Source organism: Myiozetetes cayanensis, unplaced genomic scaffold, assembly GCF_022539395.1.
Source record: "Myiozetetes cayanensis isolate MyiCay16 unplaced genomic scaffold, myiCay2020 scf1, whole genome shotgun sequence".
Classification (NCBI taxonomy): Eukaryota; Metazoa; Chordata; class Aves; order Passeriformes; family Tyrannidae; genus Myiozetetes; species Myiozetetes cayanensis.
The window spans coordinates 46,346,459-46,370,779 of record NW_026086604.1 but is presented as its reverse complement, the minus strand read 5'-3'; the positions used below and the strand labels follow the sequence as shown (position 1 = coordinate 46,370,779).

General features: G+C 45.0%; 1 long non-coding RNA gene across 2 annotated transcripts in view; it reads right to left on the bottom strand.

The window, feature by feature from the left end:
• LOC126646015 (uncharacterized) overlaps positions 1–24,253 on the bottom strand; it is a 34,150-nt gene extending 9,897 nt beyond the window's left edge. The window contains exons 1-2 of one of the 2 annotated variants that reach the window (XR_007630212.1): positions 24,016–24,253; positions 14,376–14,552 (exon numbers count right to left, since the gene is read on the bottom strand). This is a non-coding gene — a long non-coding RNA (uncharacterized LOC126646015). The remainder of the gene's footprint in view (positions 1–14,375; positions 14,553–24,015) is intronic. The other variant, XR_007630211.1, reaches the window with a different exon arrangement.
• Between the last annotated feature and the right edge of the window lie 68 nt (positions 24,254–24,321).

The window sequence follows — 24,321 nt, the reverse complement described above, 5'->3', positions numbered from 1 at the left end:
GATACTGGACTCATAAATATGTCACTCTTGGGTTTGCGGCAGCCCCTTCTCCTTTATAAGACTACTCCTTGCTGCTTGCTCCTCCCTTCAGTTCACTGCATATCCACGTTCTGCTCGTCCCCTTGATGGTGTTGGACTCACCATTGGCTGGTATAAATAAATCAGTGATTTAAGCTATAGGTGAAAATCATTGTGAAAGGAGCACACAGAGGAATGTAATACAAGGTCGGTGGAGCCAGCGCCTTCCGACTCCAATTAAACATTTCCTGTAAGTCAGTGCCAATTGTGCATCTTGTAAGAACATTTGAAAGCGGGAGCTTGAACTCTAAGGGACCCTCTCGCCTCGAAACCTGTTTCCTGTTTAACAAGATTTAACAAGCACAACCAAACATGTGCCATCAGCAACAAAAGTCATTGTAAATGGCTCCAGTGTGCAAAGGTGCTGGGTTTCCTCTTGGCCCCAAACACCTACCAGCCCTGTCAGGCTGTCACAGGATGGTTGCAGCAGAGTGCCATGGTGTCCTGGTGCCCCAGGACTGGCACACGCTCAGCCGTTTTGCTAAGGGAGGGGGAAGGAAAGAGGGAAAAGGCAACCTTTTCCAAGGGGGTCAAAGCTTGTTGGGTGAAAGCTTCAAGACTTGGTCTTACTGTCCCAGGAGTTTTCTACAGAGGATGCACAACATCCACTCTATCCTGTCTTTCTCTTCAGCTTGAAGCACAGCCTTGCTGTAATCAAAGACATCAGTGTGGTGCCTTGGAACAGGCTCAGCCCAGGCTGAGCTCCCTGTCCAGGCAGAAAAGATGCCCAAAGCAGAGATCAGCCAAAGCCAACTCTTGACTGCGCAATCAGATATGGGGAAACTGGTCATGAGGGCCCCAAAGTTTAGGGGATCCTCCTGGCTGTGAACGCAGTGGGGACACGGAAGACACGTTCACTGTGGCCAGGTACTGAGAACACAGTCCTGCTTCCTAGAGAGCTGTACAGTGATAGGAGACATCTATACACGGGTGTGTGAGTGCATGTACACTATGTATACATCTCCTACTGGAAGCTTTTGTAGCGTACTCTCTGTACCTCTCTCCCTAATTCAAAAGGTCTGGTACTTGGGATGAATCCTCCAGTTCTCCTGAGTAACAACAATAGCAGTGATGGGAACAACAGTCTCATCAGTTTGCTGAAAACCACAGAGGCATTCATATACTGAAAGATACGTATCTGACCAAATTTTCCAAGTGCATAGCCCACACCTTGCCTCTCATCTGCAATCAGCTACTCTTTCCACCCCTGCCATCCTTATAGTAGCCAACAACCAGGGCAAGGTCTGTGAGCAAAGGGAGGACATGGGTGGAAAAGAGCAGAAGAAACAATGTAAAGTGGAGCCTAATGTGATTGAGACAGCTCTGTCCTTAAAACTGCTCGCACACAGAAGAAAGTATTTCAGGGATGGATGTTAAAATAAGAATAATTTTCTTTAAGGAGGTAATGAACTTGATATATGAGACATTAAAAGTTATTTTCTCACTGTCAGGGAAAAGCTTGGGAATTTGATGCCGACTCCTCAGCTATCTAAGTGGGTCATCCTTTATTTGAAATCCATCGTTATGGGATATGGTTCAAGCTCAGAGAGGACAGCACTTTTCTGAAAGAAGTCCCCTAGGTCTTTTCCTAGACTCATTGGGTCATGCTCAGGCGGGAGCCAGCTCTGCCCTCTCTGTCTCTGTGATGCACAGTGTCAAAACAATGCTTCAAAGGAAGGTCTCCACAAGGTCCTCACCCCCCAAAGCGGAGATGTGCTGGCATCCCTGCACCGTGGCTGAGGAGTGGACAAACCATCAGACCCTCTGGATTGGTCCTTCCTCTGCAAGCTGCTCATGACTCTTCACCACCATGGCTTCAGTCACTTCCCATGTGTCATGTCCCAGGATCAGCCCCTCTAGTGCTGCCTGGAACCCAGCAGCCCTCTCTAATGTGGGATCAAGCAAGAACAAGGCTCAAGCAAGAGCGTTCAAGCAGCCAACCTGGACTTTATTGGAGCAGGTGCCCAAAGACCTATCAATATCCCCCTCACAGCACGAGTTTTGCTAAGAAGGCAGACAGGTGCTGGGCTGTGGGTGGTTTTCACTGCCTTGAGCCTGCCACCAGCCCAGTGCATGCCCTGTGTGTGTGGGTGATGAGAGATCAGAGAGGCATCTCCCCCACGACGCATGCAGGCAGGCTCTGCAGCCGTGTTGGCTTTCCAGGTTTTATCGACCCAGGCTTTGCCGACCACGGCGTCCACCCCCGCTGCAGCTTGGGATACCACTGTGCAGCTCTGGGGAGAGCATCTGAGGATGCCCCTGGGACCAGCAGGCTCTGTCACCCTGTCTCAGGCTTGCTGACAAGAAGTCTGTTGCGCTATTTGCTCCACAATCCCATTCCTTCCTAAAAGCTGACTAGTGGGGAAGGCTGGTTGATGCTGCGACCAGTGAAAGTCAACAATTCTATCTGGGATAGAGCTGGATTTTGGCCGAGATGGATATTGTTCCCAGTTACTGTCATTTAGCTAGACACAGAATCACTTGCTGACACAAAAAGGGGATGTGAGCCTTCTTTGGTGCCAAGGTGTCTAGCTTCATCGTGCTAAACTGACTCTGAAATGCCATGTGAAACCAAGATACTGTACGGTGCTCTGCTGACTTCAGCAAGGGCATCCGTGCTGGCTTGTCACGGCACAGGGGCAGAAGTGCAATGTTCTGGGATCTGGCACAACAAGTAAGAGTTTTGGGCACTTCTCCAGGGGAAGAGCCTGCAGGAGGAAGGCAAAACCACTTGTGAAACCAATGGTTCAGCCATGCAGCTCAGAGGAGACCTCACAAAGTGCCCATGTGCAAAGCTGTGGCACAGGGGAAGACTACACTTTATCATCATCCTTAAACGAGTTTTGATTTGCAGTAAATTCGCACCAATGGGCCATAATAGTAGTGCTTCAGGCACCATTAAACCAGGACAGCACCTGTAAGCTGAAGCTGAGGTGGTTCATTTGGCATTAGATGCTGGACATAGGAAGGAGCTGAAGGAAGTATCTACCAACCTGAGGAGCCCGATGCCTCACTAGATAGCATAGAGGCAGTACAAAGAAGGAAGTAAAGCTGTAACGTATTCCCCTTGTACAGATGGGAAACTGAGGCATGTTGAGACCCTGTTCTCTGAGAGTGTGACTTGGATTTATATGGGGTCTCTGGAGCACAGCTGGGCATTAAAATCAGAAACTCTGTCTTATGTCTGTGCTCAGGAGGAGGAGGGGATGAACTGACTGGCAAACATTTCCAGACAGACGGTGGAGCGGATTAGTACAAAAGAGGATGCAGATCTCGGCTGTTCAGCTGCCAGCAGAAAGGAGGGGGAGTATGGTTAGGCAGCTGGTTGAGAAACAGGTGCAGAGAAGGTTTCCTGATAGCTGTGCTGTCATCCTGCTTTGAACCCTCAGCTCCCTAGTAAATCTTCCCTCTTGGAACTCTCTCATCAAAGTTTCATTTCCTCACGTTCCTAAAATAGTTCTTGATAAGCAACTTGTCGTGCTGGTAAAGCCCTTTCGGTTACTTTCCTAGAAATCTATTTTCATGTTTTCTCACTGGGCTTCAGCTGCTTGCATTCCCATTAGGGAAAAAAAAAATTGATAAAAAATAATCCATCCGAGGCTTAACACAACAATAAGGTGAAATGTTTATGTTTAGTAGCACAGCAGGACCTTGTCTGTCAACTGAATTTCCAAGCAATGCCATGAAACTGCAGTGGTAAAACTTGCCCCTAACCCTAGAGCCAGAGACAAGAAAATATGAAAATATATTCTTGGCACGTAAAAGATCTGCAGGAAATACAGACTTTAGACTTTCAGTGGCTTCTTGCAGGGCATTTTATCTTCACACTACAGTCAGAGATGGAATAAAGCAGAGGTGCTCAAGCTGCAGTTTTTAAGGCACAAGGTCAGCCCTTGGGTGGGGCAAGTGCTCTTTCCCTACTCAGTTCAGAGACACCTTGGACCTGCACTGGCATAAGGCTCCCGGGCAATCCCAGGTGCTGGGGGAAGAAAATTGGCAGAGTACATTGAGACTAACATGACTAAATGACATTGTAACACAGTTCACATCCAAATCATCCCCATCTCATTGGAAAGTAACGTGAAATAGCTGCTATCCCCAAATAATTAATTGAGCCAGACCTCCTTCCTCAGCTTTCTGATGCCCACAGCGTTATGTTGCCCCATGGCTCTCGCCTGGAAAAGATTTTGACACATGCCTATGAAAGTCTGCCTAGGGGAAAGTTGGCCCTCCTGCTTAGCAGGGCAAGAGACTTTTTCAGAGACTCATAACGCTGTGGCAGCCCAAGACTATTACAGGAATGGGGGTGCTGGAGGGAATACAAAGTTTGTGGGTGGAGAAGCAATTGGTTGATTGTGATCTTTTCAGGTCAGCTAACTAGCATTCCTTGGGGTAAGTGAAGAAGTCTATATAAAAAAGCTACAGTAAGGGAATGAGAGGTGGTGTTACTGGCATGGCACCAAAAAGGGATAAAAAGTTTGATCTGGAGTGATTGGGATGCATTATGGTAGAAGAGTGGATCATCTGATGAGAATATCCAGTTCTCTTCCTCTGAGCTCAGACGAGCTTTGCAACTTCTCAGGACCAGGAAAACAGGTATCAGAACTATTGATTTTTCTTCTGTATGATATGTAGCTGACTTCGGGTGCCTAACAACAGAAGAAATAACTAGTGCCAATTCTGAGGCTGTCGTCAGAGAATTTGTTTTCACAAGATGTGCCAGGACTATTTCATAGGATGAGAAAGGCTGAACAGAAATCATGCTAAAAGTGACCTGCTCACAGCAACTCTACTTCTAATACCTTAGCAGTGTGGGGCAAAGCTGGAAGCCTGATGCAGGTAAGGGCTGTCTGGAGCCCTCAGAGCAACTTATCCAGCCTGTTCCTTTGGTCCTGGTATCTTTTTCTCCTGGGAACCTCTTGGCACCCCAGATGAGCTATTCTGGTATTGCAACCTGACACATTTGCCATTTCTTTCAGGGCTCCTCTCACTTGGAGATATAGTGGCTGGGACGAAACTGCTGTTTCCCCAAAGCATCAATCTTTCCAATGCTAATTCCCTAACCACCCCAGATGCCTGAACCATTTTTCACAGGTGACAGGCAAGGGATGTGTGTGCACACACATGCAGCAGGTCTGGAGCAACTCAGTGTCTCCTCTCCAGGAAGCACTGGAGAGGTTGTGCCTGGCTGTGTGGGTCTTACAGCTTGATGAGGAAGGGGAGGCAGTGCCCAGACCTCTGCTCCTACTTCAGGAAGGTACAGGACTTTTCTGAATGGAGATGTGGAAAGAAGTTCACAAGCTTTAACAGTATTCTTAAATAGATAAGTCATCACAGTGTGTCTACCCCACTAGCAAACAGCATATTTCTGTTTGATTTTCATGTATTTCTTCCCACTCAAGTCTCACACAAACAAAAAACACTGCCCCCAGCTTAGCCCAAGGGTGACCTCTGGGCAATACAGCCTCAGAAGTACCCAAACTGCACACACCCTAAACATAGACACACATTTTTCCAGAGTCAAGAAGTCTTTTGTGTGGGTTTGCAGCAACTCAGAGGCATTTGGGAGGGAATCAACCGGGAACCAAGACAGTAATTCCTCTAGTGTACATCAGATCTTAACAAAATAGCCCTGTACCCTGCTTCACCCTCTGTGCTCAGACAACCACCCTGTAGCCAAAGCCTTGTTTCCCTGAAATCAGAGAGATCCACCGTACCATAGACTTCTAGAAAATCACATTCATTTGGTCTGACTACAAAGTATGGATCAATTCACACTCTCATTTGGGTTAATGGTAGCTTCTCATTGTTTCTCACAGTTTCTCATTAAGTTTCATGACAGCACAAGAAGGCTCCATTCCAAAATGCACCTAGGAGTTTTATTTATATTATCTTAGAATTTAAACATTTCAATATGGAATATTTAAGCATCAGTACTGTATAGTTTTCCAGTTTACTGAAGATGGGTTCCCTAGTGATTATAAGGGGCTGCTCTCTGGTGCCTGAATACTATTAAGAATGTTTGTTCCCTCTTGTCTTAACCTTAATAATTGCAGCAAATTTATTTTAAATACCGAATCAGGAAAGCCTGCAGAAATTAATTACTTTTTTGTGTATATTTCACATATTAAACATGCAGAATGAAGAAAATTTAGAGTCATCAAAGAACAATTTCCAAACAGACTTGCATCATTAAAAAGACATTTAGCTTCGTAGTTCAAGGTTAAGTTTGTTCCCAGAAGATGAGGTAATTTAGTAAAATAATAAAGCTCCCATTAAACAAACCCTGTAATAGAACTGAGCCTTAGCGGCTGCAAAGGAAGGAAACTGTAACTTCTGTCAAAGCACAGGGATGAGATTAGCGTTAATAAAGCATTCCTCACAAAGCAGAGTGATAGTGTGTGGGGAAGGCACATCCAAATAACTCTCATTTCCACAGTGTTTCCTCTCAGATATGGGCTTTTTAATTAGCCATCGGAAAGAAAACTGAAAGTGTACTTTCTCCTTCTCGGTTTCTCCCTGACTATTAATCTCTGTGCTGAAAACAGTGCCACCAGTCCATCTTATTGTTATTAGGTAGTGGAGACGTAAAAGAACTACATTCATAGTCCTTATCGCAGCCCAGAGGTATTTCCTTTGTATTTTGATTAGTTTTGGCTGGGTCTGCAGGGAAGAGACAGTTTATATTTTCCACGGCTAAAATAATTTCTAGAAATATAAAAGTTCATTCCAGCACTCGCCAATATTTATTGGTGGGCTTTAATTGCTGGGGGATTTCATTGCTGTGCCACAGCTGTTTGTTTTTTAACTCCTCTTGGTTTCATGACTCCATTGACAGTGGATTGTTTCTGGACTGGGTTGCTGATTTTTAATGAATCATTTGTTTGATTCATCAAGGACGCAACTTTTCTCCCTTGTGAATGCACTATCCACTGACAGATGTGGATAATCACACATTTGCAGAGCCTGAGAGGTATTCCCTTGGAAAGGACCTCAGAGGGATACCAAATCCTTTTTTTCCTATGTCTTGCCTTCTCCTAGGGTGTTTGACCTCCTTTTAAGAGCACAGGTGATGGCAATTCTCCAGTTTTCTCTGGTGGATCTTTAACATTGCCTTTTCCTTTCATCTGCCAACAGAGACAAAATGTTCTTTTTCTCTTTGCAGCAGCTTAATTTGTATATTTGAAGCCCACTACCTGAAGACCCACTTACTTTTTCCTTCATCGGATGAGTCAGCCATGAAATACTCAGTTTCATTTCAGACAATGCAGCAGGTGGGACCTGAGACCGTATGACAGTGTTAGGTTGTTGCCACTGCCAGATGTTCTCACTCCTGCTTGTGCTCCATGATCCCCTGCAGCCAGGATGGTACAAGGGAACCACTCACAGTGTTGTGCTGAGCAGGAGCTGCTCTGCCAACTCCATTTCCTACACAGAGCCCAGGGTACATGCACAGGCAGACAAGCAGTCGCACCACTTTTGCCTTCCAGTGGGAAAAGCTCCCTGGCAAATTGGTCACAGCAATTCAGGATGACACAGCTCTGTGGTTCCCTGTGGCTTTTTGCCACATGGAGGGGAAAGGAAAGAGTAATGTTCTCCTTCTTCTCTGCTGAAAGAAGATGCGGTGGCTGGGCTGACAGCCCCCAGGTAAGAGCTATGAGAGCAGCCAAAGTCCAAAAGAAGGTTTGCAACAAACATTGCAGATCATGTGTCCCTAAAGTCTCATCAGAGAGAGACAAAAAAAACCCAAAAAAAAACCCAAAACCCCCCATGCTTTACAGGTGTGCAGGTTTTGCTTGAGGGAGCTGATGGGAAATGTAACCCACTTTTGGGCATAACAGGAGTAGCACACTCACAGTTACCCTTTTCTTCTTGAGGCTGCTAATTTTGCATGACTGAATTAGCAGAGGAAACCAGATTTTAAAAAATCAAGTGCTGGCAAAGTTCCTGCTGGCTCAAGGAAACTCAGGACTGCATTCTGCTTCAGTTTGTCTTTTGTTTCACTCACAAACTTGAAGTGAGCAGAAGATTTAGGAGTGCTAACTGAGGATCATCAAAAGTCCCTAAGTTTAATGATAACCTATATTGTTTTCCATGTGGAAAATGAAGGAAAAAAAAAAAAGAAAAACAAGCAACAATGCAAATGGCCCCCTGATTCATGGATTCCTGTCACTTCAGACATTTCCCACTCTGGCAGACTATGAATATGGCTGCAGATGAAGGATCAGGGTACACTTCACTGTAGTATGTTTTCTGGCACCGTTATTAAGCCATTCAAATGCTTTTACTATAACAGCATCCAGGTTGCTATTACTCTAAACCATACAAGTCAGGGATTTGCCTCTTGAAGTGACAGACGCTTTACACACAGCAGACCCAGGACAGCTTTGCTCTCCTACCTGAGCCATTGTAGCATCTCACAAGGGGTAGCAGCCAGACATGACCAACAGAGATGAAACTTGCTGTACCTCAGGGCTGTGGAGGCAACTGTCAGCCCCCAGGTCTGACACTGGCACCCAGGAGCTCAGACACTGGGTGCCTGAACCGCCCACTGCTTCCCTTTGTTGCCCTGTATCTCCAGTTTCCACTGGATATTCAAGAACAATGCTCCTGATGTAAAGCCACTTTTAGATACAGTGAGCTAACCCTGTATTTGTGGAAGTTCTGGAGTAGATTCCTTCCACTGTTATAGCATATGCCTCAGAAAAGTCTTTGTCTGCTGAAGAAATCTCCCTGTGCCCTACGATCAAGGGAGCAATAAAAAAGGTATCTAAACAATGCGACAACAGTGCACAGTCGGCAGTGCTTGAAATCAAAACAAAGTCTTCGGGGAGCAAAACAAGCTTCCCATTCTGGAAAAATTCCTGATCCCCAGTTTCCCAAAATGCCATGGCAAAACATTATTATCTTGGATCTTCCTATCTCTAGCATGTGTCATTGAAATGGCCTGAATGAAGTTGCTATTTGTAGTGTGTAGCTCAGGCAAAGGCCCTATCAATGAAACCACTTAATTGCTCTTCTTTGGGATATTACACAATTGGCTCTTCTGTAGTAGCTCTCCTTGTCAAGGCTGAGATCTCGTGACTCACTGTCATGAGGGAGGCTTCTCCTTCCTGCCAGCCATAATCCTAATCCACTCACTCCTGAGTCTCTGCTTGCTGCTGCAGAGGGGAAGACACCTCCTGACTTTGTTGCTAGCTTCAGGAATGCACCAGAAATTATTGTATTCAAATGAGGATAGCAAGGTAAGGCTCCTGTAAGAAACTGCAGGATGGAGGTAATGGTAGATAAAAATTCCTTATGCTGTTCATTAATATTGAATCATTTATCAAATAAGTGTTTGGGAAGTATTGCTACAGCTCAATTGGGAAAGTCTATAGCCAGTGTTGTATTTCTAATAGATGCTAAAGTAGTACCAGATAGCGCTGTCACCCAGAGAGTTACATGTTGCATCATTTGTAAATTTAACCCTTAGTAGAGGCTACCTCAGGCTTGAATCATTCTGCCATGAAACCTCATTGAGAAGCCAAATTCATAAGGGCATGGTTCCCCCCCATCCCTCCCCTTTAGTGTAAAAAAGCAGGTGTTTTAAGCTCTGTGAATGCAAAAAGTGTGTTCCTAAATGAAGACTGGTATGAACAATCTCACTTAAAATCAAGAAAACTAGTTGTTAAATTGATTCCATTATTAAATTCTCTGTCCAACAACAAACTGCTAAAATTCAGGTGCTCACATCAATTCATGATGCTAAAGGCATTTAGACTTAAAGGTACTTAGCATATTGGATATAATAATAACAATTAAAAAAAAAAGGTAGATGAGCTTCCTTATTCTGCATTTTTTGAGAGTTTTCTGTAAGTATGTGCTGCTGGCAGCTGCCAGGAATGGGATGTGAGGTGAGGGAGGTCTTCAAGGGTTCAGCCTAGCATTTCTCTTCTTGCTGCATGATTTTTCAGGTCTCTTTCTCCATACTGTACTGTCCTTCTCTTTTTACCTTCTTTCCTTTCAGCTCCAGTGGAGGCCCTCTCCTCTTTGCTAGGCACCAAGGCTGTGTACTGCCTCCCACACTCCATCTGAGGCACAATGTATTGGGTTACAAGCCACCTAGCAAAAGGTGTTCACTTCAGGTGGGCAGTCCAGCTGAAACACAGCTTCTTGTAGATTTGCTGCTTTGGTTACACCAAATTTTGTTACAGCTCATGAGGTCTGCTCCATCATGGCTGCTTCCTGCTGGCCCAGCAGCTTCAGCGAGCCAAAGGGAATGGTAGTTCTACCTGTGAAGCTATCAAAGCAGCCTTCATCTCTTCTGTCAATATTTGCTGGCTTTGCCAGCTACCAGAGCTTATTCTGCTGTATACCTACCAAAAAAAAAAAGTCCAGAATTCTTTTTTTATGGGGTTGACCCAACCTGTCAGTCCAAGAACCACTTTTACAAGATGTGCGTGATGCACACCCACCTCAGTGGTGGTGGAACAGAGCCCAGCAAAGCTCTGCAGGGTGCAGATGAAACATTCCCTGGCTCACAGTGAGACAAAAAGGTGATAAACAGCAGCACCTGGGGAACATTCCCTTTCCCACCTACCACCACCACCACCACCTTCTCTCTCTCGAAAATACAAACAAGCCAACCCAATTTGCATTTTCGTAGCTGGGAGTGATTGCTAGATTAATGAGCACTGCTATTTATATCTAAATAATCACAGTCCTAAACAACTGCTTGGAGGCATCAGTAGGGAAGGTATGTTTCTGGGCAATGATTTTATGAGGTTTGGGCAGTACTTGCCATCAGAAGGAGGAAAACACGTCTGAATTACGAAAAAATGCTTTACCATATTTTGGACAAACTAAGGGAAACTGGTAGAAGAAAGTTATGCTAGCAGTGTATGCAGACTTGGCTCGCTTACCAGAGTACACTGGCCTTAACACTATTCAGAGGAAATACTTTTGCTAAGCAGCTTCCTTTAACCATCGTAGTTGCCACAACCCTGCTTGGGACTTCAGCATTATGCTGTACTGCCCAGACACATAGGGTACCCAGCATTGTTCCTCCCAGGCCAGAGTGTGTGAAGAGCCCTTGCAAGCCAGCTCTGCCCTTGCTGCCTTTGGCTGAGTTTCTGCAAAGAGAATCTCTTGGTTTAGCGCAGAGCTTGCAAGGCCACTTAAATCTCTCTGACCCCTTAATGAAGTTTTTGAAAGGGCTTCATAAATCTTCATCACTAAGAATTGCTTAAAGCCCTGCAGTGTTTCTGCAGTGACCCTAACCACTAGAACAAGTAGACAGGCTCAGGTATATTTATTGCATTCATCTTCATTATTCCATGGGTTTTCCTTCCTTATAGTCTTTTACACAAGCTGCAGCCAGGACAGGGAGTTCAGGAGTGGGAGCTCAGATTCAACACTGACTGTCTGGCAGTTTGTAGCCATCCACTATGACTATGTCAGATGAGTCCTCTTCTTGGGAATGTTTTCTGTGCAGGCAGAACTATCTGTTCGTCATTTATCCTTCTTTATTTAAATCACCATATTGTTCCTCATTTGGGAAAGAACCTCATTTTTGCCTTTCCTGTGAAAACATATCACAGGTCACAACCTGACAGCTCCAAAATGGATTAGTTATCTGCCTGCCCTTCTGGGGTTTTTTGTGGTGTTTTTTTTCTTCAAATTTTGGCTGACTTTAGTAATGGCTTTTTATGAGTAGCATCAGTATTCTCTGAAATAACTTTCAGCTTGGTGGATATGTAAGGATTGGTAGGAAAATACACTGGGGTTTAAAAATTTTTTTGCATGCCATGTATCACACTCTCCAGAGTGAGTGTGTAGATTCTGTATATTCCATACAGGTTGTTCAGTCTGTGAATTGAGGACAGAAAAGATATGAATGAGGTTAACAGATAAACAGAAAAACACTCTAGTACAGGTAAAGTCACCAAAATCAGTAAGACCCTTTGAAGAAATAGTTCCAAGGCTAACTCTGTAGACAATGGACTAAAACTCTATTGAGTTCTTAAAAGATTGGAGGTCTCTGTGGTCCAGCCATGCTTGGGCTACTCCATTCCATCACAAAATCATGCTTTTGTGAGCTAGATGATTTTCAAGGTTGACTTTTCATTTGGTACTTTGTTTATGACATTAGGATAAAGTAGAGTGCCACAGAAGTGGTCCTTTACAGCCATGGCAATGTCATATTATTTAAAATTTATTTGCATTACAAGAAGGTCTGCTGACCTCAGGGAGGACTGGAACAGTGCACATGGAGCAGAAGAGAAGCCATATGCTTGTACTGGCAAACAAGATCTTCTTATTGAAAGGTTTGACACTGAACTCTTAAATCTGCCAGAAGTGTCAGTCACCATGATTAACACAATCATCCGGTTTCCTAGTCTAGGTTAAGGCTGGCAGGAAAAATAAAGGCTTGTGAACATGGTGGAGGCTCAAAAGCCAGATTGTGATGTGTATGTGAGGTAGGTTACCTGATGCATTAAAGGAGACCTCCAAACTTACTTGAATTGGTGTTTCTTCCACTGACTTCAGTGGGTTCTAGATGATGTCATGCTGTGATGCTGGCACATGTGAACCAGTCAAATAATTGTTTTTAATATAGGGAACTGTAGGATGGGTTATCTGATGCACTGTGTTGTCTGCTCTACAGTGCATTGGTTAATAACCTGCTAGGGACACACTTTTACCCTAATGGGTATAAGATTAGATATTATCTGACTTCCTGTATGCTTAAAGTCTATGCAAGTTCACCCCAGTGCTTACATAGGTGTTAACAAAAATTCAAAATGGGTTGTAGCTTTCAAGTCCTCAAAACACAAAAATCACAGGCAGGGGACTGAAGAAATCAAAGGGCCACCACAGCCTGAGGTCCATAAAATGTCAGGAAGTTGGAGAGATAAGAAAGAAGATTTCATCAAGTGAGTCATGGCCTGTGCTTTAAGAAAAGATGGAAGAATCCTAAATCCTGGCCAAAATGACCTGGCAGAAGTTCTTACTCAGTCCTGAGTCACATACACAGCTTGATCCTTTGCATGTAAGCAAAGCATTTAAGGCTGTGAGCCTAGGTGGCTTCTGTCCTGTGTCCAAGGCGTTGTCACTTACCATACGCCTGCTCCTAACCCTGTCCACTTAAGCCTTCCACGGACTGAAAGTTAGCCATCTAAATGTCTTTAAGGATATAAGCCTCATGATTCAGCTGAGGCTTCACTTGCACTGTATTTCCCAGGGACAGAGCTCACATGACTGAAAATCTCTAATGTAAATGAACCAGGCTGGGGTAGGAAAGCAACACTGGTCCAGCACTTCTGTGCTAGGAATTTGGAGCAGAGATGCCTCATGGCTATGAAAACAGACAGGAAAGGCAAAGTTTAAGTTCATACTATGAACTATCACACCATAGTCCCATGATACATTGCCTTTGGCAGCTAAGCTGCTGCAACCAGCTCCTGCCCCAGATGTTTGTTCCCACCTCTGGCCTGCAGTTTATCACCTCCTCAGTCATGCCAAAACAACTGTGTGTACAGCAGTGCTTAAATCAGCGCACTGAGGTGATGGAAGTTAAAAATAAACTCTTTGTGGGAGGAAGAGAGGGAGAGCTATTTTTAATTGTAATCATTTCAATGGTCTTTCTTCCAGTGTGGGCTCACAAGGAATTTCATTAACACAACTGGGAGAAGGCAGTGGATTGCTGCACTGTCTGGCACTGGAGTGACTCCTCCAGGCAGAAGATTCCCTCCTGGGGGAGGGAGAGGGTTTCTTAAGCCAGGATTGCATCAAGGCCAACGTGCTACAGAATTGTACCTTCCAATAAGCAGAATTATATCTTCCCTGCCTGATTCAAAACCAGACTTGGGTACCCCAGGCTCTCCATTTGCTATTCTGTCTGTTAGATCCTCTTAGCATTCATTTTAAAAATTATTATATGCAAGCCAGCATTACTATTAACAAAAACAAACAAAGAGACACTGAGGTTTTTTCCTGTTTTATAAACAAATACACCTTATAATAATTCTGAATACTAACCTCCTCCTCCACAATTTACTATAGTATGATTAGATGTCACGCATTAAAGTCTACTCAAATACAAAATGCACAGTAAACTGAGCATAAAAAACATCAGAAGAGATTAAAAAAAAAATAAGATTTTATTTCATAAAGTTCATTACATGATCAAGAAATGAAATACTTATATGTTCCTTAAACAGCATTGAAAGTTTAAGGAAAAACATTTGAAAAGGGTTCAACATGTTGTAGTGCAACTACAATCTGGAAATTCACAAAGTAATTCAGCAACTTACTTTTGTTTTGGCCGTGGTCATTTCTGTGCTTTGATGAGCTTCTCTGTGAGCAAGTAAGTGACATATGCAAAGCCTTGGTTCTCTCTTCTGTTCAGGCACCTCAGTGATTTGCTTCTGTTTGAACAGGAAACACATCCACTTGCATCCAAGTGCTCCTGCTACGTTTCTCCAGAGGCTCTGCACCAGTAAAGCATGTAAAAGAGAGACAGCTTTCAAACTGCTGTCCTCTTTTGAAATAAGTACTTTTGTGTGTGTGTGCGTTATTAATACTAGTAAATGTTTTTCTATGATATTGAGTGAGTTTCAAAGCTCTTCTCAGGAAAATGGGGCAGTAGTTTAATTTACAGCACACCAGAAAATGAAGTAGTATCCTGAGTCCCACATCAAAGTCCTTCTTCGGGACTCATGATCCATGTGCTGGACCACACCAGTTCCTGGGTGCTTGGGTGTATGGGCAGGATTCAAATTTAAATTACTAGACTCTGAGCATGTTTAGTATATCCTTCAATTCTCTTTTAATAAAGAGAACCAAGGGCACAGTGACTCAGTTTTTTATTTAGATAATATAATTGCCTCATGAACTCTGTACAAATTACCTCTTCTCTGTATTGTTTTTGCAGTGTATTGTTTTGCTTGAATAATATGGCACATATCCAGTGAATATTGCAGTCAATAAAGTACCTCGGTTTATAGTTTGATGGCCCACAAATGAATAACTGACATCAACAAGACTAATTAACTCACTGTCCTTTTTAGCGCCATCAGTACTCTTCACTTAGAACACTAAATTTATTTTTAATTATTAACATATTTCCTTAAAAACTTATTTTTGCGTTTTTTTATTACCAAGAGCTAACCACAGACAGACTATTTTGCACAGCTTTCAACAAATTTGTGATTCTAAGGTTGACATTGGAGTGTAATAATGTAAAGGAAATTGCATTTTACGGCATTCTAATTAAACATGTAAACTTGTTGTGGGCCTTTCTCCAGCAAAAGTCCCACAGGAGTCTGGTCCTTCATCACTAGATTTTATTTTCTTCTTGAGCTTTGCACAGCAGGTTTCTGCCTTCCAAATAGAGGACTGATAAAATAATTTAATCTGTTACACAGTGTGTTTCTGACATTCAGACTGACAGATATGGGGAATTATCGTAACGCTGAGTAACATAAAGGATATGCATCATTATTCCTCTTAGTAAAGTGCAATTCTAGGCGTGCTGGATTCTGCTTTTGTACAAGGAGTTGGGTTGGTCCAAGGTAGCCTGTGAGCGAGCCAGAGCCACTGAAACTCCAGTAGGTTTGTTGGCCATAGCTTTGTGCCTGCTTTGGGGGTATGGACCCAAGACAGCACTTCTTCCTTGTGCTGAGGAAGAGGATATTTGGGGGCCATATTTTGTATTTTTTCAGTTTACTTAGCTACAGTCACAGAGCTTTGGACAGGATTGTCCCCATCACTCTCTCCCCTTCCCATCCACTTACCATTTTTCTCCAATTCTACCACCAATCATAACAAAATGTCCAGCATATCCTACCTTCACTGTAATAACACTGGCTGTATCCAAAAGGACCAGACGATGTCAAGAATTCAACCAAAAATACTCACATTAGCATTCAGCCAAGCCCTTGTAGGGTTTGTCCTGCTGACTTGGTCCAATCCCATTAAATTCAGAGGGCCTCCTTTTCCAGCTGAGCTTTAATTGTTTGCTTTCCAGTTCTCTCCATGGGCTCAACCTAGCCAGCTCCACGCTCCACAGGTCCAAATGCTGAGCTATGGTTAGCATAGTTCAGTATAGAATATTTTTAACCTTCCAGTAGCTACAGGTCACAATCATTAGTTTCTCCTATCTATGCTTATTAAAGGAAACACTTGTGAAACATATGTCACCTTCTGGACCTCAGAGGTACATGTAGTTCCAAGCAGGCACAAGGAAAACATGTTTCCATTTCTTGCAAGCAGAAATTAGGTTAATTTCTTTGGAAAACTCCTTCTAAAGGAAATGTCATTCAACAATTCTGTTGAAGCTATCAAAAGCAAAACCAAATTGATTTGAAAACAACACAGGTCACAGATAGAGTTTGTGAGATGAGTAGGAACTGTTCTCATAGGTAGTAAGAACTAAAATAACAGTATAGAATTAATTCTGGTTTTAGGTTGAATTATACCCCTCCCCAGTTCCATGAGTGAAATATGTTTAAACATATTCGTGTTGTACTCTATCTTTTCCAGAAAAAAAAAAAAAAAAAAAGGAAAAAGAAAAAAAAAGAAAAAAAAAAGGTTTTAAAATTTCAACCCAGAGTACAGACAGCAGTTTCAGACAGTTCAGGGGTTATTGCTTTGCCTGTGTCATGCTGACCAAGCACAAAACAAAAGCTTTGCTGTGGTTTCTGGTGGCTGAACAGGGATGAGGAGCTGAGGTCTTGGCTTCTGGTCCAGACATGACAGACCTTTCCTACCTACCCAGGTGTAAGCCTGTTATCAACCTGAAAGAGAGAGGAAAATGCAAACCACTTTGTCTGCCCTCTCAAGATGAACCTTGTTGCTAATTTGATTCCAAGTTGATTTTCTTTAAAGGGTTAAATAATTCAAAAACAGCACAAAAACTTTATTTTGGATAAAATGAAATGTTGCGATTGATATGAGCTTTTTTTGGAGGCAAATAGTTTGGCTTAGTATAGAAGATGAAACACTTTCATTTAAGTGGTGCTACACAAAGCTGTGGTCACTACTGCCCAGCTGGGGATCTGTGGGGAGTGGTACTGCATAGGGTGTCATGTATGGGGTGCTTGGAGCAAAGCCGAAAGTAGCGAGGGAAAAGTCCTCAATCCAGCTAGGCACTGCTGAGTTTTCGTCTCCCAGCACTCCCAGGCTCTGACAGTCCCACCTCTGTTGGATTTACCTGTGGTGCCACGAGATGCCGCTGATGTCAGTGCTGGCTGTTGTCCTTTCTGCTGGGGTTACTGGGCCCCAGAAGTAAACACAATGTAAGTTTATAAGGATGTACTGGACATAGAGCTGGATCTGTCATCTTTAGTGTCCATGCAACAGCACGACATCTGCATCATAAAGAGGTGCTGTTAAACCTGACAGAGCCTGACATAAATCACAGAGAGCATCTACATTACCTTTACTGTTAAGTTCATTACAGGAACTATGGTAGCTGCTGAGTTAGTGCTGATTGGGTTTGTTTGGGACCAACAGCTTCCGAGCTGTGACAGCAGAAAACTTGGCATTAGCTGACCAAATATTCACCTGGAGTTTTTAACAGAATCTGCTTAAAGCCAGCTTAGTTTAGTTAAAACCATGACTTGAAGGGCCAGGTGGCAATTCTTGTTGTGAACTTCAGAACAGATCCATTAGCAAGGTTTATTGCTTCATGAGGAATTTCCATGGAGGTCTGTGGCACTGACTCTTCATGCTTAAGTTATCGTGGGACAAATTCCTGCTGAATGAGTAGCCTTAGACATTTCTAGTATCTGGAGAAATGAGCAGAGGCACAGAAGCAGGGTTTCTTTGTAAGCCCTGTTTCACATGCACTATCAGAAAAAACAACCTACAGTAACATTACAATGCAAATACACTGCTGAAAATAATATGCGAACTTATAGTAAAACTGGGTTGTTTGGGGTTTTTTTGGTTTTGCATTATTTCACAGGTGAATAATAAAGTTGTGTGTGGCTTAACTTATGTTTAATGGTCATTGGCAAACGCTAAAAGCATGATCCAGATACCACCCATGTTACTGATGGATGCAGCAACCCTCTGAAGTTATCCTGTAATACTGTTGCATGGCATTATCTTCAGAGTTTACTGAAAGTGTGGAGGTCCTTTTTTTTTACCCCTTGGAAATAGTAGTCACTCTACAGCCTGCCATCACACTGATTTACTCTGAGGATTGTTACTTCAGAAAAAGGCTGCTATCTCTATCCACATTATGAATACAAAAAAACCCCCACCCCCCCAAACCTCAAACCCGAGTAACATCAGAATTACACCTATCTACTTTGTTACAGTGTTCCATGTGTAATACTGAAACTATTATGTCCATTAAGAAATATAATTTAAGAAATTAGGTAATGAAGTGTTTGTATGTAAAAAAATGTAAGAAATAACAGCATGAAAAAAGCCTTTTGTATATCAGACTACACTATTTCTTGCTCATCTAAGTGGAATTAAAAGAAAGTCGTTGGACTTCTAAAAATTCAGTCATCTGTGACCTTTTAAAATCAGTCAGTAATGACAGGGGAACAGTACATTGTAAGCACCTAGTTTTGGGGATAATCGGCTTTTTAGTTGTTCTTTTTATTGTTTGCAAATACTGGTGTCCTTTAATATTGAATTATAAATTCAATGTGAGCAGCAACAACGGCTGCATAAAACCAATCTTTTCCTAAAGTAATTGAAAAGTGCGACTTAATTGCACGCCCTCTTTGGTCTTGGAGGCTTAAGCGAAATGGATAAACACTGCCAGTGATTACATGAACGAAATGGAATTGCGGTATTCCCACGGCGAACGTATATATTTATACTTTTAACTGCAAATAGAAGGCTATTCCGCTAAGCCATTAACACCTAGGGTAAGAAAAGCAAAAGGGGAAGGACGGCGTCGCGTCCCCGGAGGTGAATTAGCAGCATCGCTTATCTTCGGGCCGATGGGGATGCGACCCGCCCGGCGGGGAACTGCCTCCGCGGCTGCCTTCGACACCTCCATCTATCAAACGAGGGGAAGAGCCAGGGTCTGCGGGGATGACAAGCAAAACCAAGGAGGGTACACCCATTCTGCCTGTCGGTGGGGCCCCACACGTCTCGTCGGAAACCTCTCCCCATCTCCTTGGTCTCCATCCTACCTCCCGTGGCATGCTTAACGCATACCTTCCGAAGGCAGGAGTCATCCACTTACTTTTGATAGCAGTGAGGAGCAAGGCTATTAATAGGCTATCTAATTACCCCGATCTGCTAACTCTGAAATCTCTGATTCTGTGATGTGGTTGTTTTGATTTGATTTTCCAATCCAGTAGCGCTTTCATTTATAGAACTGGTCAGACTCGCTCTGGAAGATATTATTTTAACGTTTAGAAATCAACTTTCATTCCAAGCAGGAACAAAGTCCTCAAATTTTGGCATTTCTCACGAAAGCAACAAGTGAAAACATCATTAGTTCGGATGGAGGGACGCGATTTACTTAGCTAAGATTGCGAATGTCGTTGTTGGGAGTTTTATTATTATTATTCTGCAGTTGGTCTCAGACATTTCAGTCAAGCAGATAAATGGTGAGAAAAGCGGTTACAAAAAGGAAGGCGAGAGGCTGCCACGATGCCAAGAGAAACGGAGCGGCCCCGCCAGAGCTCAGCACGGACACGCAGGAAACAGAATTACTCCCGAAAAATGCTTCCAGGAGGACGCATTCATTTTGTCCTGTGGAAAACATTTCACTGGAAGATTTTTGTCTGTTCTGTTTGGTTGTTTTATTTCCTGGGCAGAGAAGTAAGAAGACAACTAAGCCGGGGGGAAGGGGGGGTGGGTATGTATGGCAGGTTTCGATGCATAAAACGATTTCTTTCACGGAGTGCGGCAGGGGTGACAACCGTCCCAGGGAGCAGTTGGTGACGGTGGATTTTGCCTGTGTGGAGTGTGAGGAGTTTTTGGTGTGTAGTTTTTTTCTTTTTTCTTTTCTTTATTTTTTTTTTTAAGTGAGAAAGAATGAAGTCTCTGCAACCTGTGCTGTGGGGATAGGGGTGGAGGTAAGATAGCTAATTGCAGATCGGATTTGGTATTGCCTAACATCCGTGACAGGGAACAGGGGAGGATGAAGAGAAGCCCGGTGCTGAAGCGCTGGGGAGAAGCGCGGCTCTGCCGTGCTCTGCGTCCCTCCCCATCCCTCTCTCCCACGACGACTTCTCGCAGCAAGAAGACCCAGACACTTTCCCCGGGCTTTTCGTGTCAGATCCAGCAGAAGAAAGCCCTGAAACAATTCCCCAGCACCCAGGCAGGAAAAAACAGTGATCCTAAGAGTCCCCATGGCTCCGGCCCGGGGAGGGCGCCGAGCTCCCGCCCCGCGGCCCCAGGAGGCGGGGGCGGTGGCTCTCACTCTCCCGCCGTCCTGTCCCCCTCGGTGAGGCGGCGGGACACGGGGTGGGGACCTCTCCTTCTGGCCTTGTCTCTCGGTGTGCAAGAAGCCGATCCACACACAGAGTCGAGGTACTTGATTTTTCTCTGCAGTTGTGTGCAGAAAGAGGTGGCTACAATTATAGTGTTATATATATATATATAGTATATATATATATATAGATATAGTATTCTTCACCACAAGGCATAAGTGCAACACAGGTCCAACGCTTCGTAGTAAGGGCATTGAGGTGCCCGTTGATAAAAGCGTCAAAATTAGGCCATTTTAGTCACCGACACTTAAAAACCTTTAAAACTGCCGAGAAACAGTACAACTAATCCTTAACTCGCTTTCCAAGTCCCCCTGTATGTGTTTGGAAAGAGACAAAGCACGTATGCGCCCTTAGGACAGAAGCATCTAAGTCATAACTAAATTTTTTTGGATGCTGCGTGGGTCCCGTCTGCCTCCCGTGTGCCACCCCGAGAGCTGTAGGGCATCGCCTTAGTCCTATGCGCCCCACGGGGGCTCAGCGTGCGAGTACCGCGGATCACTGGCTCCGGGAGTCAGGTTACGCAGCAACAGGAGCCTCCTCCGCGCATTTTATTGATTTAAATATCTCTCTCTTTTTTTTTTCTTTTCTTTTTTTTTTTTTTAAAGGTTGAAATCATTAACCAGCCAGACCTCGGATACTGCAGGGTGGGCAAATAAAAAGAAGCTGCAGATCATTATTAAAAAACACACAAAAAACAACAAAACCCCAAAACCACCACCACCAAAAACCTAAAAAAACCCCAACAACAACAACAAAACCACAACAAACCTCCTCCCCCCAAAAAAACCAAAAACCAACAAACAAAACAAATCACCTATTGGACACCTATTGCATAAATGTCCGTGTAGGCTCTCTGCTGCCTGATGCTTATTTGAGCGTCAAGGGTTGAAAGACCGTGGAAATCACCCAAAAGCACGCGTCAGAAGGTCACCAGTGACGGGGAGGCCGCTTACTGCAGTGGGGAATAACCTTCTGCCCCACTCCCCGCCGCCGGGCACGGCTTCAACCCAGGGGAGAGCCGAACCACCGACCAGGAGCGGGGAATGGTCCTCGGAACCTGGTCAGGGCGTCCTGCCCAGGGCCGGGGCAGCCGCCGGGCCCAAAGTCTGCTGTCTGCGGCCAGCAAGACAGGCTGGAGTTCAAGCCCGGCCTCTGAGCACCTGGCAGCCCTTCGCTAGGAGTTTCGGAGAAAGTAAAAAGAATCCCTCCTCACACTTGAGAATTTGTGGGTCCCCCTTCCCCTTTGGACACATCTGATCTACTGCAAAGGGCACGTTCGCCATGCCCGCCCCCTCCCTTTCTGTGGTGTGTACAGGACGCTGCTGCTTTGGGGCTCAGTTTGACTAACCACTACCCTGAGTTCCATGCGTCTGCCCCGCCCGGCCCGAGGTGGAAATGATGGGTGATGTCAAAGGCCCCCGTCCCTCTGGAATGCTCTTTCCCGGTGGATGCGGATTGCCCCGCCGGCTTCGGCCGCGGTGCCTGCGGCGGGGGCGTGAGCTCTGCTCGGAGCCGGCCGGCCGGCAGCTCCCCGCCGGGCTGGGCGAGCCTGAGCGCTGCCGGTGCCCCGATCGATAAGTCCGCTTCAATGTCACAGCCGCTGGGGAATGGAAACCCTCCGTATCGTGGGGTGGCCTTGATAAAAGTATATTTTAAGTAGTGCGGATAAGCGAAGGGGAGAAGAGAGGCGGAGAGGTGCCGGCACGTCGCCCGTAATAACCGCTGTGCTTATCAGCCCGGCCTAAACTCCCCAGCAGTTTCTAAAGTACATTAAGTTACATAAACACGTCTCGGAAAAGAATACACTCCAACCTGCGATAGTCACCGAGGTGACCCCTCGTACCGCCTCACACCCGAACCCGCCGGGCCCCCAGGGCCTCAGGAGCATCGCAGCCTGACACGGCGGGCGATGCCCGCTGCTCCCGGGGTTGCCCTGACCGAGGGGCGACGGGGATGCGGCCGGACCCAGCCTGCCCCTCCTCCCTAATGCATCCCTGCAAAGGGATCACGTTTGCAGAGACCCGGGAGTGGGGGAAGGAGAAACCGCTCTGCACTTGCACATGTCTTTCCCCCAGCCCTTTTTTGGGAGGCTGAAGTGCCCACGAGGGAATTTGCCTTAATTGGATACGAAACTTTCTCTTTTTTTTCTCAATCTGCTTTCTTCCCTCTTTGGCCACAACCATCAGGAGAGATGGTTACCTTGCTGGCACCACCTCCCCAGCGATGTGTTCCCACAACGAGCATCCCCCCGCCCGCAAAAATGCTCCCGCACGTGCACCCCCGGATGCCTAACCCAGGCCCGGGGCAGGAGATACCTGAGAGCCTCCCGGAGCCCCGGGGTGAAAGTTACGTCAGAAGAGTGGGATTCGGGAAAGGAGAGACGCAATGAAGAGTTAGGAACCGGAGACTATATGATTTGAGCGGTTCGAGAACAAACCCAAAACGGAGAGGAAAGGGGTGATTGGAAACTGTTTCCCACGCCGGTCCCAGTTTAAGCAGGGTTTTCTTATCGTGACTATCGGAGGAAATAAAATGAAACTTGTAGCCCGGCTATAACGTAAACAGGCTAATCGGCGGTAAAAAGAAAAAAAAAAGAAAAAAAGAAAAAACGGAGGCGCCTGAAGTGTAAAACACGGGTCAGTTTGGAGACAAGGGAAAGAGGCGCCTGCCAGGCCAGCTCGGCCATTCTTCTTCACAGCCACCCTCAACTTTTGGGCAGGTCCCCACTCCTCACCCTGGGGTTACATGGGCACCGGCATGTTCCGGTCGCTTGAAATAAACTCTCACGGTATTTCACGCAGTATATCCACCCTTACACGTGTTTGAAATACCCTCGGGTTTAAATGGAGAAGAGGTATCCAAATGACTGAAAGGAAATGCAGGGTTTAAAGCCGATAGCTCGGCGTTTTTCAGCACACAAATTTGCAGTGGCAGCACCGAAGCTAGGGAGAAGCGGCGTAAGCATCTATTCCCGCTGTTTCTCCTGCTCTTGTCGCGCATTTGCAGGCAAAAACCATGGGAAAATGTTTTACGTTGCAAGTTGGGATCGGAAAACGAGCCGGACGCTGGGAGACAACAAATCCCTGCCCTCTCTTGCAAAAGCTTGTTTTCTATTTAATATTGAACCCACTAAAACACACCTAAAAGTAAAAAGAGAATAAAATCACTTCAACCTGGCAGGATGACCGATATTATTTAACGATATTATTTAAAGACACCTGACAAGAAAGAAGCATAACCTTTAATCGTACAATTTAATAGAGAAACGGTTTATCGATAAACTGATTATTTTCCGACCAAACCTCTGCCACGCTATACGACAAAAAATAACGCGCACAATAAAACTTCCAAGTCACGATCGGTTCACCCACGCCGGCAGAGTGGATGGCTACAGCCAGAGTTTTACCGTAACCCCAGCACCGCAAATTCTTCACCTCCCGTTCACCTTGCCTGGAAAGACGGAAAGAAAAGCTGTGCCTACCCCAGGAACGACAGCACCGCGCATCAGCAGGTTTGGGCTCGGTTTCTGTCGGGAGGGCTCGTGCCTGCCGGCTGCCGAGAGCCGGGCTCTGCTCTAGTACAGCCTTTTGCCGCCGATGACTCTTTCTGTACAAACTGATGATGACAGATATCCAGCTGATAACCTCTGGTGAACGAAGTTATTTTAATTTCCAGTCACTTTCCTGCTAAGTACCATATCAGTTTGTACACAGCTGAGATAAGAGGGCTGGGGGGGGGATAAGAAAGAAACGGAGGGAAAATGCCTACCGCCAGCTGCTGGGATGGA